We start from the raw sequence: 17046 nt of genomic DNA, 5'->3' as shown, positions 1-17046 counted from the left end.
AAAGAAGGTAGTTGCGTGGATCAGAAAACCAGTCAGTATCTGGTGGGACCACCATTTGCCTCATGCAGTGCGACATCTCCTTCACATAGAATTTCAGTCTGATTGTGGAATGTTGTCCCACTCCTCTTCAATGGTTGTGCGAGGTTGCTGGATATTGGTTGGGAACTGGAACCCGATGTCGTACACGTCGATCCAGAGCATCGCAAACGTGTCCAATGGGTGACATGTCTGGTGAGTATGCAGGCCATGGAAGAACTGGGACATTTTCAGCTTCCAGGAAGTGTGTACAGATCCTTGCGCCATGGGGCCGTGCATTATGATGCTGAAACATGAGGTGATGGCAGCGGATGAATGGCACGACAATGGGCCTCAGGATCTCGTCACAGTACCTCTGCATTAAAATTCCCATCGATAAAATGCAATTGTGTTCGTTGTCCGTAGCTTATGCCTGCCCATACCAAAACCCCACCGCCACCTGTGGCACACATTTATATCACCAAACCACTCACCCACACAACACCATACACGCAGTCTACCATCTTCCCGGTACAGTTGAAAACCGGGATTCAATCCATTAAAAGCACACTTCTCCAGCGTGCCAGTGGCCATCAAAGGTGAGCATTGGCCCACAATTTGATGTCAAACAACAGTCAAGTCAAGACCCTGGTGAGAATGAAGAGCACGCAGATGAGCTTCCATGAGATGATTTCTGACAGTTTGTGCAGAAAGTCTTGGTTGTGCAAACCCACTGTTTCATCAACTGTCTGCTTTTCTTGTCTCAGAACATCCCGCAGGTGAAAAAGCCGGATGTGGGGGTCCTGAGCTTGCGTGGTTACACGTGGTCTGCGGTTGTGAGGCTGATTGGATGTACTGCCAAATTCTCGAAAACAACATTTTGGTAGAGAAATTAACATAAGATTCTCTGGCAACAGCCTTAGGGGTCATTCCTGTAGTCAGCATGCAGATTACACGCTCTGTGGCATTGTGTTGTGATAAAACTGCACATTTTAGAGTGGATTTTTATTGTCCCCAGCACAAAGTGCACCTGTGTAATGATCATGCTGTTTAATCCGCTTCTTGAAATGCCACACCTGTCAGGTGAATGGATTATCTTGGCAAAGGAGAAACACTCACTAACAGGGATGTAAAGAAAAGTATAAACAACATTTTAGAGACAAGCTTTTTGTGCGTATGGGAAATATCTGGGATCTTTTATTTCAGCTCATGAAACATGGGACCAATACTTTACATGTTGCGTTTATATTTTTGTTCAGTGTAATTACGAGTTGGAGGGGCGTTCAAGTGGATTTTTTTCCCCCCAGTCGTACGTGGGGGGGAAAAAGTTTTTATTTGTCGCACACACAGATTCGCAGCTGTTAAAGCAGGTCCAGTGAAATGCTTATAAAGGATGCAGGTCAGGGAAGTCTAATTTCTGGTGAGTGGCCGCCGATCTAATGTCCCAAAGTTATTTTTGGTTGTAGGAAATAATACTACCTAATTCTACCACCTTCCCACTTGGTTATGAACACAGCATTAGTCACACCGTTCTTTTATCATTTTATCAGTCAACCCGTAGGAACAACAGTGTGTAAACAGATGCCTAGAAACTTGAACTTGGATCAACAACAAGAAGGTAACGTGTATCAGCGTTAGTACAGGGTTAACCATGTTTCAGATGTATTTTGGTTTGGCTTGTGGAACTATTTGCTGTCAGAAGTTTTGTCTTTGGTCCGTCATATATTCCCAACATGCATGTCCTGTATATTTAACTGTATCTTTTTTTTTTTTACATTTTGTATGTATCTTTTTTTTAACACGGCAAAAAAATCTGTGTTGGTGTGTTACCGCACCTTGTTCTTTGTCTTCAGTGGTACTAGGAAGCTGGCTGCTTTTCATGTCACAGAGAGTCTAATGTATGGTAGCTTGCTGCGGAGTCTACATCTATAGCTTATGCAACGTTACAGAATTTAACGTTGTCTGGAACACCAGGGTCGTGTTCATTACAGCACACAGCGGAACACTTTTTGCAATGGATAAAGAAAATGAGCATCTACCTGTTTGTCTGTTTTCTTGCGTTTGGTGCCTAATGAACACAACCCAGGTTAGGTCCCACCTGATTTTGTTTGTCAGCGGTGTTGCTGAAAGCTCTTGGCCTCATGGTTCTTGTCCTTTGTCAGCCTATTCTGATGTGTAGGTAAAGATGTCATCATGAGTGAGCTTGTTGCTTCATTGGTTTTCTTTCACCAATCTCAAACGGTTTTCAATCGATCACCGCATCATCTCCTCACCTTTGACAGTCAGATGTTTTATCATGTTGTATCTTTAACGTTGTCGGAAACTTTTTTTAGAGCCGTGAGAAACAGGCCTTTACTAACCCCCCTCACCCCCCCAAAGGGTACAAGGATTATTAGAAACATGTCTTACATTGTGTGTGTGTGTGTGTGTGTGTGTGGCCCATTTAACAATTTAACAAAACATGGGAAGTCGAGTGATGGTTAACAGTCGATCCCTCGACAGGCCTTCATGTGAACAGTATCTGTGAATTCATCGCCATGACATAATCAGCAGTCTTTTGAATGTTAAATTCAATCATTGCAAAGAGAATCGGTTATTTTCATATTTCACCCCTGTAAACCTACCATTGCATACAGGACTGGAGTACATATCTTTGTTATTTAAACATTTTTTTAATTTTCCACAACCAGAAAGTCAAATCATATCTCCTGTTTTTTTTTTATTCGTTCATTTGAAATGATTTACAATAAACATGTTGCCAACCCTTTCACTTCAGGTGTGTGGTCTTTACTAAATGTCAGCTCTAGGGGAGGCGGAGTAGAGTAGAAACATTAGCCTGGACCCAGATCTGTTTGTAACACCTTGCCATCTCCTATGGTCATTGGAGTTGGTAATATGGCACAAACAGATATGGAACCAAGCTATAAAGACATTGGGTGGAGAACACAAGAAGGGGCTATATTATTTAGCAGGTTGCTGTTTTATTGGGATGAGTTTTGTTCTGGAGGCAGAACTGAGCGATTTCCGCTAGATGGGCCAGCTGCATAGTCAAAATTGGCTATATTGTAAAATAATGAGCTTATCGGTCAGAGTTTTAGGTCAGGATTAAAATCCGATTTTATGACTTTGTGGCTGACCGCTGGTGACCACTGCAGAGCTACCTGCAGAACTAGATTCATGACACAATGCTAACCTTCTATCCTTTTCATGAGACCATTAGAGAGCTGTACAGTCAACCAGCCAACAGTGTATACTGAACTCTGCGATGTAGAAGTTGTTTTCAGTTTGGGAAATGGGTTTACTATTGGCAGCACTTCACATGGAACAACTAATCATCCGCAAACCATTAAAGCACATTTTATTTCCTTCCCAGTAATTGCCTCTGTCACTTCAGTGGACTCGTCACAATAAGAATGACTTGAAGAACGTCTGTGGCATGTTGGATTTAAGTCTCTTCCCCCAGATTTTCTCTAGCTTTTGGATGTACTGTAGATATGCTGTAATGTAGATTCATAAATCAGTCTGTGTAGATCAGGGGTGCCCAAACTTTTGGACTTGGAAACCCCTTAAACATGGTTTATCTATATATAAGATCATTCTGGAAGACTGGCAAACCCAATCTAATTTTGTTGGGGGCCATGTTTGGCCCGCAGGCCCCACTCTGGATGGCCCTGCTATAGATAAAGAGGGAGAGACCAGGAATAGTGTGATAGCCCGCCTCCCCTGTCCTAACCAAGGACTGCCCATGTGCACAACAGCATAAGTTACTCTTTAGCCCCGGTACCCTTTTCAAGCACCAGCTGCATTCTCCTGAAGGCACATATTGGACTGTCACTTTTGATATCTTCCGTGACCAAAAAGTACGTCTTAATATATTCATCTGTGTGAAGACAAAGACCGTTCTCTTTACACAACAACAACAAAGTCGGAACTGATTGACTTTAAGTCAGAACATTTAAGTCAGAACATATGCTGTCTGTTTTCTTCATTTGTTTTGTCCCTGTCATCGCACATTGCTTTGATGCTTCGATGTCGACCGCATAGTGTGAGACTTCACAATTTCCACCTGCAGTCTACCCTTCCCCTGCAGATTGACACTAGTCTTGCTTTTCAAATGAAAGTAAGCATGTAATATCAAAAACATGTCGGAACAAATCTCTTTATGATGCCACAGCATGGCTTACGACGGATTTAGAAAAAGACTTCATGTTTCTACCGAGCCATCCGTTTTCTGATGCCAAACCAATTCCTTAAATAGACCATTAAGATTCAAGTGCTTTTAAAAAAAAATTACACTTGCCAAGAACAATGACTTTAAAAGGGGTCAGTGTTCCCTCTGTGTTTGGACCGAAGAATGACATAATAGCATCTGTGGTTTGGACACTATCTGACACACACAAACACACACACCTCCTTGACCCAGACATTGACCTCCCCATCATGGTTTATTTTGTTGGCTCATCTCCATCCTTATCTGCCAGGGCCAGGTTTGCCAAACTCTGGGAAAGAGACCAATTTCTCAAGACTTCTCAGTTTCCCTGTATCTCTTGTCTTATCGGGTGATGCTCCAGCCCAGTACATAGCCTACAGGGCCAGACAAAGGACCAGGACCAAAGAATCAGACTTGAGATGAGCATACAACATAAACCCCTCAAGGAACGTCTGGTTAAGAGAATCAAGCACCCCAAAGGACAGTGAAAAGAAGTAGACGGAAGTAGATTGTTTGCATGGAAGAGGTTAGTGCTAGCACTGCTGACCCTAGGGATGTGGGTTCATCCAGCGCTTGAACGGATACTGGAGGTAAGAGACGAAACGATGACATTATTTTACTATATGGTTCTACTCACACAGGGTTGGGAAGTAACTGATTGCATGTAATCTGATTACAAAACGGTATCAGTTAAGGTACCAACAAAAATATTTGAATCAGATTACAGATACTTTTGAAAAAATTTATTACTTCTTGGATTACTTGTCAATTCAGAAAAGATGTTTGTGAAAAAAATACGTGACACTGTTTTCTCAATGACATTCAATTCAACATTGAAAAAGGGTGCAAGTTTGTTTGTTCCAGCTGAGCGAGTCTGACCACAAATCAGAGACCAATAGGATGACACACCAAATTCATTTGATGGATCTTTTTTGTCTTCTAATGCCTCTCAAGGGGAAAGTAATACAAAAGTAACAAAGTAATCAGATTACGTTACTGAGTTTGGGTAATCCAGAAATGAGGTTACTGATTTTTGGACAGGTAACTAGTAACCATAACAGATTACATTTAGAAAGTGACCTACCCAACCCTGCTAACACAGTTACTGTGAGTACACACACACAGACAGGTTTTTTCCATTTAATTAGTGCAGCAATTGTTATAAATTGTTTGGTTACGTAAATGTCACTCTTGTTTGTTTAGCTAGCTTTCCTATTATCACAAATGTTGCCTACATGAACAATATTCTTGTGTTGTTTCAACCCCATAGGCATCACCGGAATGCTACTCTTTTGTCGAGTCTAGGTCCTCATATCTCCTCTACACTAGGAAGAGCTTTGTGGGGAATGTCCCCATTCTGGACTTCAAGGTCACAGAGTTGACCAGGTAGACTATAGGGATCATGACACCACTGAGCACTCCCCTTTTCAGAACATTTAACCAGCCGGGGCACATCCGGCTGAACCACACTGACTGAACCAGGTCCCACCTAGTCTCTCATTTATATACACTGAGTGTCCAAAACATTAAGAACACCTTAACACAATCCATGTCTCAAGGCTTAAAAATCCTTCTTTAACCTGTCTCCTCCCTTTCATCTACACTGATTGAGGAGGATATAACAAGTTACATCAATAAGGGAACATAGCTTTCACATGGATTCACCTGATCAATCTATGTCTTGGAAAGAGCAGGTGTTCTTAATGTTTTGTGTATGCTCAATAAGAGGTAACACTGTTATGATAACGTCTGTGTTTTGACATGTCTGTCTATGTCTGTCCATCTGTAGCTTTGACTCGGAGTTTGAGCTGCGTACTCTGGACCCGGAGGGGGTGATATTCTTCGGGGACATCAACGGGCAGCAGAACTACTTCCTGCTGGCGGTGGTCCATGGGAACCTGAGCGTCCAGATGAGCCGCAGGGACGGAAAGGTCCTCGTCACCTCAGGGCCCAAGATCGGTGATGGGGAGTGGGAAAAGGTGAGGTCCTGAACCGTACCCTCTAAATTACTTTGTGACAGTAGGCTATGTTATAACCATAACATAATTACCATGTGGAAAATGTACAGGTAACTGACAAAATAAAGGAAACACCAACATAAAGTGTTTTAATAGGGCGTAGGGCCACCACGACAGCTTCAATGCGCCTTGGCATAGATTCTACAAGTGTTTGGAACTATATTGGAGGGATGTGACACCATTCTTCCATGAGAAATTCCATAATTTGGTGTTTTGTTGATCCTGGTGGAAACACTGTCTTTGGCACACTCCAGAATCTCCCATAAGTGTTCAATGGCGAACGTGCATAAAGATGTCAGAATTCAAATATGACTTCATTGTTTTACCAATATGCAATGAGATTTCGAACTACGGCGCACAATATTGTTCAATGTGCCAATACATCAGCACAATCTACTTTTTCGTTTTTTCGAATTGCCGACATCTTGAAGCTAAAATGGGGATCATGTTTACTAATGAACACACAAGGAAAAAGAGTAATGGATAATGTACAGTTATGACCAAGTTTTGAGAATGACACAAATATTAATTTTCATAAAGTCTGCTGCCTCAGTGTCTTTAGATATTTTTGTCAGATTTTACTATGGAATGCTGAAGTATAATTACAAGCATTTCATAAGTGTCAAAGGCTTTTATTGACAATTACATGAAGTTGATGCATAGAGTCAATATTTGCAGTGTTGACCCTTCTTTTTCAAGACCTCTGCAATCTGCCCTGGCATGCTGTCAATTAACTTCTGGGCCACATCCTGACTGATGGCAGCCCATTCTTGCATAATCAATCCTTGGAGTTTGTCAGAATTTTTTTTTTTTTTTTTTGTCCACCAGCCTCTTGAGGATTGACCACAAGTTCTCAATGGGATTAAGGTCTGGGGAGTTTCCTGGCCATGGACCCAAAAAATCGATGTTTTGTTCCCCGAGCCATTTAGTTATCACTTTTGCCTTATGGCAAGGTGCTCCATCATGCTGGAAAAGGCATTGTTCGTCACCAAACTGTTCCTGAATGGTTGGGAGAAGTTGCTCTTGGAGGATGTGTTGGTACCATTCTTTATTCATGGCTGTGTTCTTAGGCAAAATTGTGAGTGAGCCCACTCCCTTGGCTGAGAAGCAACCCCACACATGAATGGTCTCAGGATGCTTTACTGTTGGCATGACACAGGACTGATGGTAGCGCTCACCTTGTCTTCTCCGGACAAGCTTTTTTCCGGATGCCCCAAGCAATCGGAAAGGGGATTCATCAGAGAAAATGACTTTATCCCAGTCCTCAGCAGTCCAATCCCTGTACCTTCTGCAGAATATCAGTCTGTCCCTGATGTTTTTCCTGGTGAGAAGTGGCTTCTTTGCTGCCCTTCTTCGCACCAGGCCATCCTCCAAAAGTCTTCACCTCACTGTGCGTGCAGATGCACTCACACCTGCCTGCTGCCATTCCTGAGCAAGCTCTGTACTGGTGGTGCCCCGATCCCGCAGCTGAATCAACTTTAGGAGACGGTCCTGGCGCTTGCTGGACTTTCTTGGGTGCCCTGAAGCCTTCTTCACAACAATTGAACCACTCTCCTTGAAGTTCTTAATGATCCAATAAATGGTTGATTTAGGTGCAATCTTACTGGCAGCAATATCCTTGCCTGTGAAGCCCTTTTTGTGCAAAGCAATGATGACGGTACGTGTTTCCTTGCAGGTAACCATGATTGACAGAGGAAGAACAATGATTCCAAGCACCACCCTCCTTTTGAAGCTTCCAGTATGTTATTGGAACTCAATCAGCATGACAGCGTGATCTCCAGCTTTGTCCTCGTCAACACTCACACCTGTGTTAACGTGAGAATCACTGACATGATGTCAGCTGGTCCTTTTGTGGCAGTGCTGAAATGCAGTGGAAATGTTTTTTGGGGATTCAGTTCATTTACATGGCAAAGAGGGACTTTGCAATTAATTGCAATTCATCTGATCACTCTTCATAACATTCTGGAGTATATGCAAATTGCCATCATACAAACTGAGGCAGCAGACTTTGTGAAAATGTATATTTGTGTCATTCTCAAATCTTTTGGCCACGACTGTACAGTATGAGATATTTCTGGTAAGTGCATGGGGGCTGCCATCTTTATGCACCTCTGCAATTGGGTTGAGATCTGGTGACTGAGACGGCCATGGCATATGGTTGACATTGTTCTCATGCTCAAACCCTTTGGTGACCACTGGTGCCCTGTGGATGGGGGCATTGTCATCCTATGGGGGCACAGCCATGGTAGCCAAAATAATGCCCTGCCCAGAATTTTTATATACGCAACCCTAAGCATGATGGGACATTAATTGCTTAATTAACTCAGGAACCACACCTGTGTGGAAGCAACTGCTTTCAATATACTTTGTATCCCTCATTTAGTCAAATGTTTCCATTATTTTGTCAGTTACCTGTGATAGCCATGCAATAGCAATGTGGGCCATGTAATAACCGTGTCAATACAATGTAATACCCACATGGGCTATGTATTAGTGATCCAATACCAATGTATTATCCAATGTAATGACCATGCAATAATAGTGTTGGTCTTGTAATAACCTAAGGGCCAGCATAAAAGCCATGCCCACATATGACCCCTTAACTAATCTAAATCTTACCTGTACATTATGGATGCAGATTACAGTGATGAAACAGGAGGGAGCTGTGGCTGTATGCGTAGGCTCGGAGGCAGTCGTCACAGTTCAGCAGTCTGCTGAGAGCCACATGGCCGAGAGGCAACGGCGTCCTGAGAATCTCCATCGGAAACCTGGTCCCAGATAGACAAGTTTATTATTTTATTTTATGTCGCCTTTATTTAACCAGATAGGCCAGTTGAGAACAAGTTCTCATTTACATCTGCGACCTGGCCAAGATAAAGCAAAGCAGTGTGACAAAAACAACAACACAGAGTTACACGTGGGATAAACAAACGTACAGTCAATAACACAATAGAAACATCTGTATACAGTGTGTGCTAAGGAAGTAAGGAGGTAAGGCAATAAATAGGCCATAGTGGCGAAGTAGTTACCCTGGGGGTGAGTCTTGTTACCACCCACCTGACTGACAGGGAGCAGAATGGGAGGATGTGAGAGGACCCATGGGAAGGAATGTGCCTAGAGAGGGGTTAGGACCTAACAGGGACACAGCAGGGTTGCAGACAGGCTGGAGGTGGGGGTGAGAGATAATTAAGGTGTAGAAGGCGTAGTGCTAGCATGTTGTGAGAGGTTTTTGAAGGGAATTTGTGTCTGCACAGTAAAGGTTAGGACCTTTACATTCCGTGGTTAGGCGCAATAGTAATAAAACACAGGGTTGCAGATGGGGTGGGAGGGTGGTGGGACATTAAGAGAGAGCGTGAAGGGGTAGTGGTAAAACGTGAAGTGAGGTTTTTGGAGGAAAATGTGTGACTGCAAAGGGCTTGGGAACAATGTTAGTAAGTACACTGGGGTTGCATCAAGATACACCCTATTCCCTGTCTAGTGTACTACATTTGACCTATAAATCAAATTAAATGTCACATGGGCTGAATACAATCTTACTGCATCTCAGTGCAAGAGGCGTCACTGCAGTCCCTGGTTCGAATCCAGCTGCATCACATCCAGCTGTGATTGGGAGTCCCACAGGGTGGCGCACAATCGGCCCAGCGTTTGATTAGTTTAGTTGTTCAGCAGTCTTATGGCTTTGGGGGTAGAAGCTGTTAAGGAGCCTTTTGGTTCTAGACTTGGCGCTCCGGTACCGCTTGCCTTGCGGTAGCAGAGAGAGCAGTCTGACTTGGGTGACTGGAGTCTTTGACAATTGAATAGCGTGCCATTTGGGACACAGCCTGGGTTGCGGAAGAAGAAGGGCATGGGGTGAAACATTGAAGGCTCGCTAGTGGGACACCAGCTACTATGCCCTCCTTAATTATTGCAACAGTCAAGCATTTTTCATATTTTTGGGCTCTATACAAAAGTCTAAATTGAGTGAATTGGACCATTTTCCTGTCCTGCTAAGCATTCAAAATGTACTTTTGGGTGTCAGGGAAAATATAAATAGGAAAGTACAGATACCCCAAAAAAACAACTTTAGTACTTCAAAGTATATTTACTTAAGTACTTTACACCACTGACTGTCTGTGGAGAAGGGAGTAAACCAGGGATCTGGCTGGTTCTCATAACATTAGGTTTGCTCATCTAATCCGTGTGCAATGATAACCACTGTGCTCTTTGAAACTCTAATAATGATTTTCAGAGTTGGACCGCACAGCCTGAGCCAGTTCTCTGACACACCAACTTTCTCACCATGATAAGAACAACAAGATCAAAGCATAGCATATGGCTCAGTGTTTAACCACTCCTAAGAGAACATGAACTGTAGATCATATCACTTGAACACTATTTTATACCCCACACAAACAGAAATCCATGGTTAGGAGCAATAGAAATAAAACACAGGGTTGCAGATGGGGTGGGAGGGTGGTGGGACATTAAGAGAGAGCGTGAAGGGGTAGTGGTAAAACGTGAAGTGAGGTTTTTGGAGGAAAATGTGTGACTGCAGAGGGCTTGGGAACAATGTTAAGGTCAACTACCCCGAAATGTTTCCAAGGACCTAAAATATAGGTCCCAGACTTTTTCCCTGTCAGGGTGCGTGGTCAGAATAAAATCCTGTCCCTCGTCATGTGACGGGGAACTGAGGTGGCCTACCTAGAGGGTTAAAGCCAATAGAGCCGACTCCAGGAAAGTAGGACCCAGGGGCAATATGTACCCAGCACCTCTGCACCTTGAAATCCTGCAGGGTCCGCTCCAGGATGCTGGAGTCCTAGCTGACCCAGTCCCAGCTCCGCATGCACCCATCCAGAAGAGTGTTCAGACAGACAGACAGACAGACAGACAGACAGACAGACAGACAGACAGACAGACAGACAGACAGACAGACAGACAGACAGACAGACAGACAGACAGACAGACAGACAGACAGACAGACAGACAGACAGACAGACAGACAGGAAATGGTATAGAAAAACAAGCCCCATGTGATTGCCCTTCACTACATAGCGCTGTTCTTTCTTATTTTTATTTTTCCATTTTAAAATAGTCTAATTCAGATTAAGAGGGACAGTGGGTTCATTCAAAGAACAGACACATGCTGTTTGTGTAGAGTATAAAATACAATGTTAAAATTATATGAACTGCAGTTCATGCTGTCTCAGGAGTGATTGAACTCTGAGCTCTGCTTTGATCCTGTTGTTCTTATCATGGTGAGAAAGTTGGTGTCAGAGAACTGTCCCAGGATGTGCAGTCCAGCTGTGAAAATCATTATTAGAGTTGACAAGAGCACAGTGGTTATCATTACACACAGATTAGAGAAGCAAATCTCACGTGATGAGAACCAGCCAGATCCCTGGTTAACTCCCATCTCCACAGAGTCTCACATCCCGTGCCCTTCTTCTTCTGCTACCCAGCCTATATCCCAAATGGCACCCTATTCCAGTTATGGGTAAAAAGTAGGACACTACACAGGGAATAGGGTGTAATTTGTGATGCAACCCCAGTGTACTTATTAATATAAGTAATTTTTGGGGGACTGAAACAGTTCTGTTTGTCAACAATATCACTCCAAAATACATGTTTGACTTAGAATTAAAGATTTTGGTAAAGAAGTTTCCAACGATTTTAGTCCATAGTTTTCATACTCCCATTCCATGCATCTTTTTCTATCACAGGGCTTTACGTTTTCTTTTCACAGGGCTTTACGTTTTCTATCACAGGGCTTTACGTTTTCTTTTCACAGGGCTTTATGTTTTCTTTTCACAGGGCTTTGTTTTCTTTTCACAGGGCTTTACTTTTCTATCACAGGGCTTTACGTTTTCTATCACAGGGCTTTACGTTTTCTTTTCACAGGGCTTTACGTTTTCTTTTCACAGGGCTTTACGTTTTCTATCACAGGGCGTTACGTTTTCTTTTCACAGGGCTTTATGAAGAGCCTGTATCTGAAATCTTCTTTTATTTATTTTATTTGATAGATTTTCAAATATGAGATAAAAAACGGTACAAACCCAACCCCTCATTCTCTCATCCATCCATCCCTACTTCCTGCCCTCCCATCCATCCCTCTCTCCAATCCATCCTCCCTTCCGCCCTCCAATCTACCCTCCCTCCCTCCAATCCACCCACCAACCAAGGCATCATACAAAGGATATACTATTAAAGTATGGGGCGGCAGGTAGCCTAACTGGAAGGTTGCAAGATCGAATCCCCGAGCTGACAAGGTAAAAATCTGTCAAGGCAGTTAACCAACTGTTCCTAGGCCGTCATTGAAAATAAGAATTTGTTCTTAACTAACTTGACTAGTAAAATAAAGGTGTAAATGAAATAGGACAGAAACAAACAGAAAAACAGTAATAGAAACAAAAACTATGGAAAAAGTTCAATAAAAATTATTATCAGCACAAATGGCCACTAGAACAGACATGACTGCTTACCAAAATATGCAAGTTACTCTAAGTAAAAGACAGGCTCTCCACGTATTGTATTAATGGGGACCAAGTTAAGTCAAACTTATGTTGGGACCCATGCACAGTGTACCTAACCTTTGCCAGAGGCAGAGATGACATCACCTCCTTAACCCACTGCATAAAGGAGGGCGGCTTTGCAGACTTCCAGTGAAAGAGGACAAGGCGGCAAGCTAGCAGCGGGGAAGTACCCTAAAAATGGCAGTGAACGGGTTGTGGCTAACAGTTGTATTACACATATGTGAGAATGCCTCAAAAATGGGGTCCCAGAAGCCACTTGAAGATTGGCATGACCAAAACATGTGTCCCACAGTCACTGGACTCTTGTATTTGAATTCTAAGCGGAACACAGAACTTCTCTCGCGGGAAGAAAACAATTCAGATATGGGTAAAAATGTGTAAACCTACCCCTTTAAGAATGGACCGCTGGTTAACTCCCATCTCATTTACATTTACCTCATTTAGCAGATGGTCTTATCCAGAGCGACTTGCAGGAGCAATTAAGGTTAAGTGCCTTGATCAAGGGCACATTGACAGATTTTCCACCTTGGCTGCTCAGGGATTTGAATCAGTGACCTTTCGATTACTAGCCCAACGCTCTTAACCACCAGGCTGCCTGCCATCTCCACAGAGAGTCTCACATGCTCCCATACTGTAGCTACTGTCCCACGGCATTTCATTCTTGCCATTACTTCAATAACATCTGAAGCTGAAGTTTAAGTATTTGGATCAGGTGCTTTCCTTATTTTGTCAGTAATGTAAAAAGCGTGACGACATTCAATTGTCTGTAAAAGGAACACTGCATTGTTGTATGAACAAGAAAGTGCACCGGTTAGGGTGCAGAGTGATATGCATGTTATGTTTGTCTTTGTGTCTGCGGTGCTGCTGGGAAACTCTTCAGATGAGCCAGATGGTGCAGACTGGACTCTCTCTGTGGAGCTAGCTCTCAGAACGGTTTCAGCCAGAGGCTCTCTCTTCATCCTCGTAGACACTCAGAACGACTACATTCTCTCCTTGGAACTCAACCACCCTTCACAGGTAACACTCCGGAACTATACAGCCTCACGGCCCAACTGATCTGGACCAGCGTTTTTCTTACGTTATAGTCTCTATCTTCTCTCAATCCTTCACTATTACTGCTTTGGAAATGTTTACGATCTTGAAGAATGGCACAATGGCAAATCCTAACAAATGGCAAAGAGATGGCCAACACAAGCACACACACACACACACACACACACACACACACACACACACACACACACACACACACACACACACACACACACACATAAATGTAACCTTTATTTAACTAATTCTTATTTTACAATGACGGCCTACCCCGGCCAAACCCTAACCCGGATGACGCCGGGCCAATTGTGCGCCGCCCTATGGGACTCCCAATCACAACCGGTTGTGACACAGCCTGGATACACATACTCACGCGGGTCACTCAAACACACATGCACGCACTCCCACACCCACACACACACACCCACACACACACACACACATACACACAGCAGCAGGTCACAAAGAAGTCACACACACATACTCCTGCCTCCATAGAGTCTGGGAACTGACTTGATTAGCCCAATGCTCACATGTTGTGATGTCATGCAAAATGCCAAGCAGGAAGAGGTCAAACTTTCCGAAAGAGGCTTTGTTCAAATTATGTCACTGTCAGCATGCCACACTTTAAGATGATTTAACTCCTGGAAATCCCCCAACATATATACATGAACAGATCTCTGTTGGACTTCAACACACATTCTTTGTGCTGTGTGGAACAAACCCTGACTTTTACCTTTTGCGTCTTTCTAAGGCACAAACAGATGTGTTGCTGTTTCCTTTTGCAGATTGTTTTGTTGATACCGATTGTTGATCTGGCATTCGCTATCTCTCTTTATGAAATTTGTTTCCATATGACAATGTGTTAACAATTTTTCTGGACCAACGGAGATCCTTTTTAAACCCAAACGAAGCATTACCTCCAATCCCTATCCAAACACAGCCTTATGGGGTGATATAAAGCAAAAACAATCTCTCCTTGGTAAGTTTGTATTCATCCATTGTTAGTGTTTCCTGTGACCTAGGAACTGATGCTGCGTTTGAGGGGGACTCTATTCTAGTTGCGCAGCTACCCCCAGGCCCTCTGCTCTGGTGAGAGTCAGTTCCTGCAGCTGCAAGTGAGGCCAGGCCAGCTGGTGATTGGCATGGGTGTAACCAAGGCAACCATGAAGTTGACAGAAGCGGACTATGAGCTCCTGAAGAGGGTGTTGAGCCAACCAGGGAGCATGGTGTACCTGGGGGGCGGGCCATGTGAGAAATGAGTCTCAAATGACACCCTATTCCCTACATAGTGCACTACTCTAGGCCAGATACTTTTCTCTTCCAATCCTATTCACACCGTCTTCCCACAACAACTGATCCTATTCCTCTTACTCTTTCACCATTCTACTCTTACACACTTAAGAAGGCCGCAAAGCCGAAACGTCTGTGTACGCTATCCCTGATGCAGTGAAATTAATAAAATAAAAAATGTCATCTTTATGCAGCATATTTTTTAAGTGTGGACCCATCACACCTTTTTACTATTCTACTCTTCCCACACTCTCTCACCCTCAACCTTTCCTCTTATTTTCAGCTCTCTCATTCGTTTCACCTCATTCTTCTTTTTTTCATTCTTTCTCACATACCATGTCCCAGAATCATTCTCTCTATCTCCTCTCCATTTATTGTCCACTACTACTGCCCTCCCACTTTGCATAATTTCAACCAACATCTCCTCTCCGTTATTTTCATCTAGCTATGTTCATGTTTCCTGGATCACCTCACAAATCAGATAAGCTGATTTTCTACATTTCACCCCAGAATGACCATATGCTTCCTGGTCATGTGGTGACATATAACCAATAAAAAAAGGGTGACTACAGTACGTTCAGATGTTAAAATAAATATAAATAAAGTGCATTCCTTCCTCCTTTAAATGATGATTGCAAGTTCTGCCCTACAGTACCTGTCCAGTCATGTCTCATCAGTGATTACTTCTAGGAAGGAAGGAAGGAAAGATGCACAACTCAGTTACTTGAACAGGGCCTCTCTTTGACCTTTGACTGTGTCCAGAGGGGGAGTCCAGCTTCCACGGCTGTCTCCAGGCCAAGATCCAGGGTGTCAACGTCGACCTTGACCTGGCAGAGGTCAAACACAGGGATGTCCGCTCTCACAGCTGCCCTGTCGCCCTTGACATCTGAGATGGGAAGTGGAGCCGCTGTTACACAGCACTGCTTATAAGACTACATGAGACCACTTAAACCACTGTTTACTGTTTGGCCGTTGTCTGTCTCTCAACGTTTTACTCTGTCTCATATGGCTATTTATGTAACAACTGTAACACATGTTACTGCAGAGTGCAGTAATATTGTATTTTCTAATAGTTGTATTTGTATTGAAGCATCTCTGACGTGAGGGATGTTCATTTGAAGTACAAGAGAAGGATTGCATTTTCTTTGTGTAGATCGTTTTGTCTAACTTTTTTGGCAAACTGGTACGTTACCACAAAACCACAACATGGCCTCTTTCACTTTATTTGCTGCATAAGTTTCTGTAATTTCCAGCAGAATTCCCCTCTGAGGTAAAGCTAAACGGTACAGCTGAATTACCATGTCCACTCTTGTTAAGTCTGTGCGAATGGCAATAAAGCATTTGCTGCTTTTTATAGCTATTTGAGTAGCATTGCATTTTTTACAGACGTGCTCAAATTGATTGGTACCCTTACAGCTCATTGAAATGATGCTTAATTCCTTCTGAAAAGTGATGAAATTAAAAGCTATATTATGATGTATACTTGCATGCCTTTGGTATGTCATAGAATAAAGCAAAGAAGCTGTGAAAATAGATTAATTATTGCTTATTCTACAAATACATTCTAAAATGGCCTGGACACATTTGTTGTTACTTAGAAAATATAATAAATCATTGGATTATAGTGATATTTCAAACTAATTAGTTTCTTTAATTAGTATCACACATGTCTCCAATCATGTAATCAGTCATTCAGCCTATTTAAATGGAGAAAAGTAGTCAATGTGCTGTTTGGTATCATTGTGTGCACCACACTGAACATGGACCAGAGAAAGCAAAGGAGAGATTTGTCTGAGGAGATCAGAAAGAAAATAATAGACAAGCATGGTAAAGGTAAAGGCTACAAGACCATCTCCAAGCAGCTTGATGTTCCTGTGACAACAGTTGCAAATATTATTAAGAAGTTTAAGGTCCATGGAACTGTAGCCAACCTCCCTGGGCGTGGCCGCAA

At 43.0% G+C, this 17046-nt stretch overlaps 1 pseudogene; it reads left to right on the top strand.

Annotated features, from left to right (window-relative positions):
• The first annotated feature begins 175 nt into the window (after window positions 1–175).
• LOC106580894 (vitamin K-dependent protein S-like) lies at window positions 176–16045 on the top strand (annotated as a pseudogene).
• Window positions 16046–17046: the final 1001 nt, after the last annotated feature.

This window comes from Salmo salar, chromosome ssa20 (genome assembly GCF_905237065.1).
Source record: "Salmo salar chromosome ssa20, Ssal_v3.1, whole genome shotgun sequence".
NCBI classification, from domain to species: domain Eukaryota; kingdom Metazoa; phylum Chordata; class Actinopteri; order Salmoniformes; family Salmonidae; genus Salmo; species Salmo salar.
Note: the sequence above shows the minus strand (reverse complement) of the source record. Positions and strands in the feature narration are given on the sequence as shown.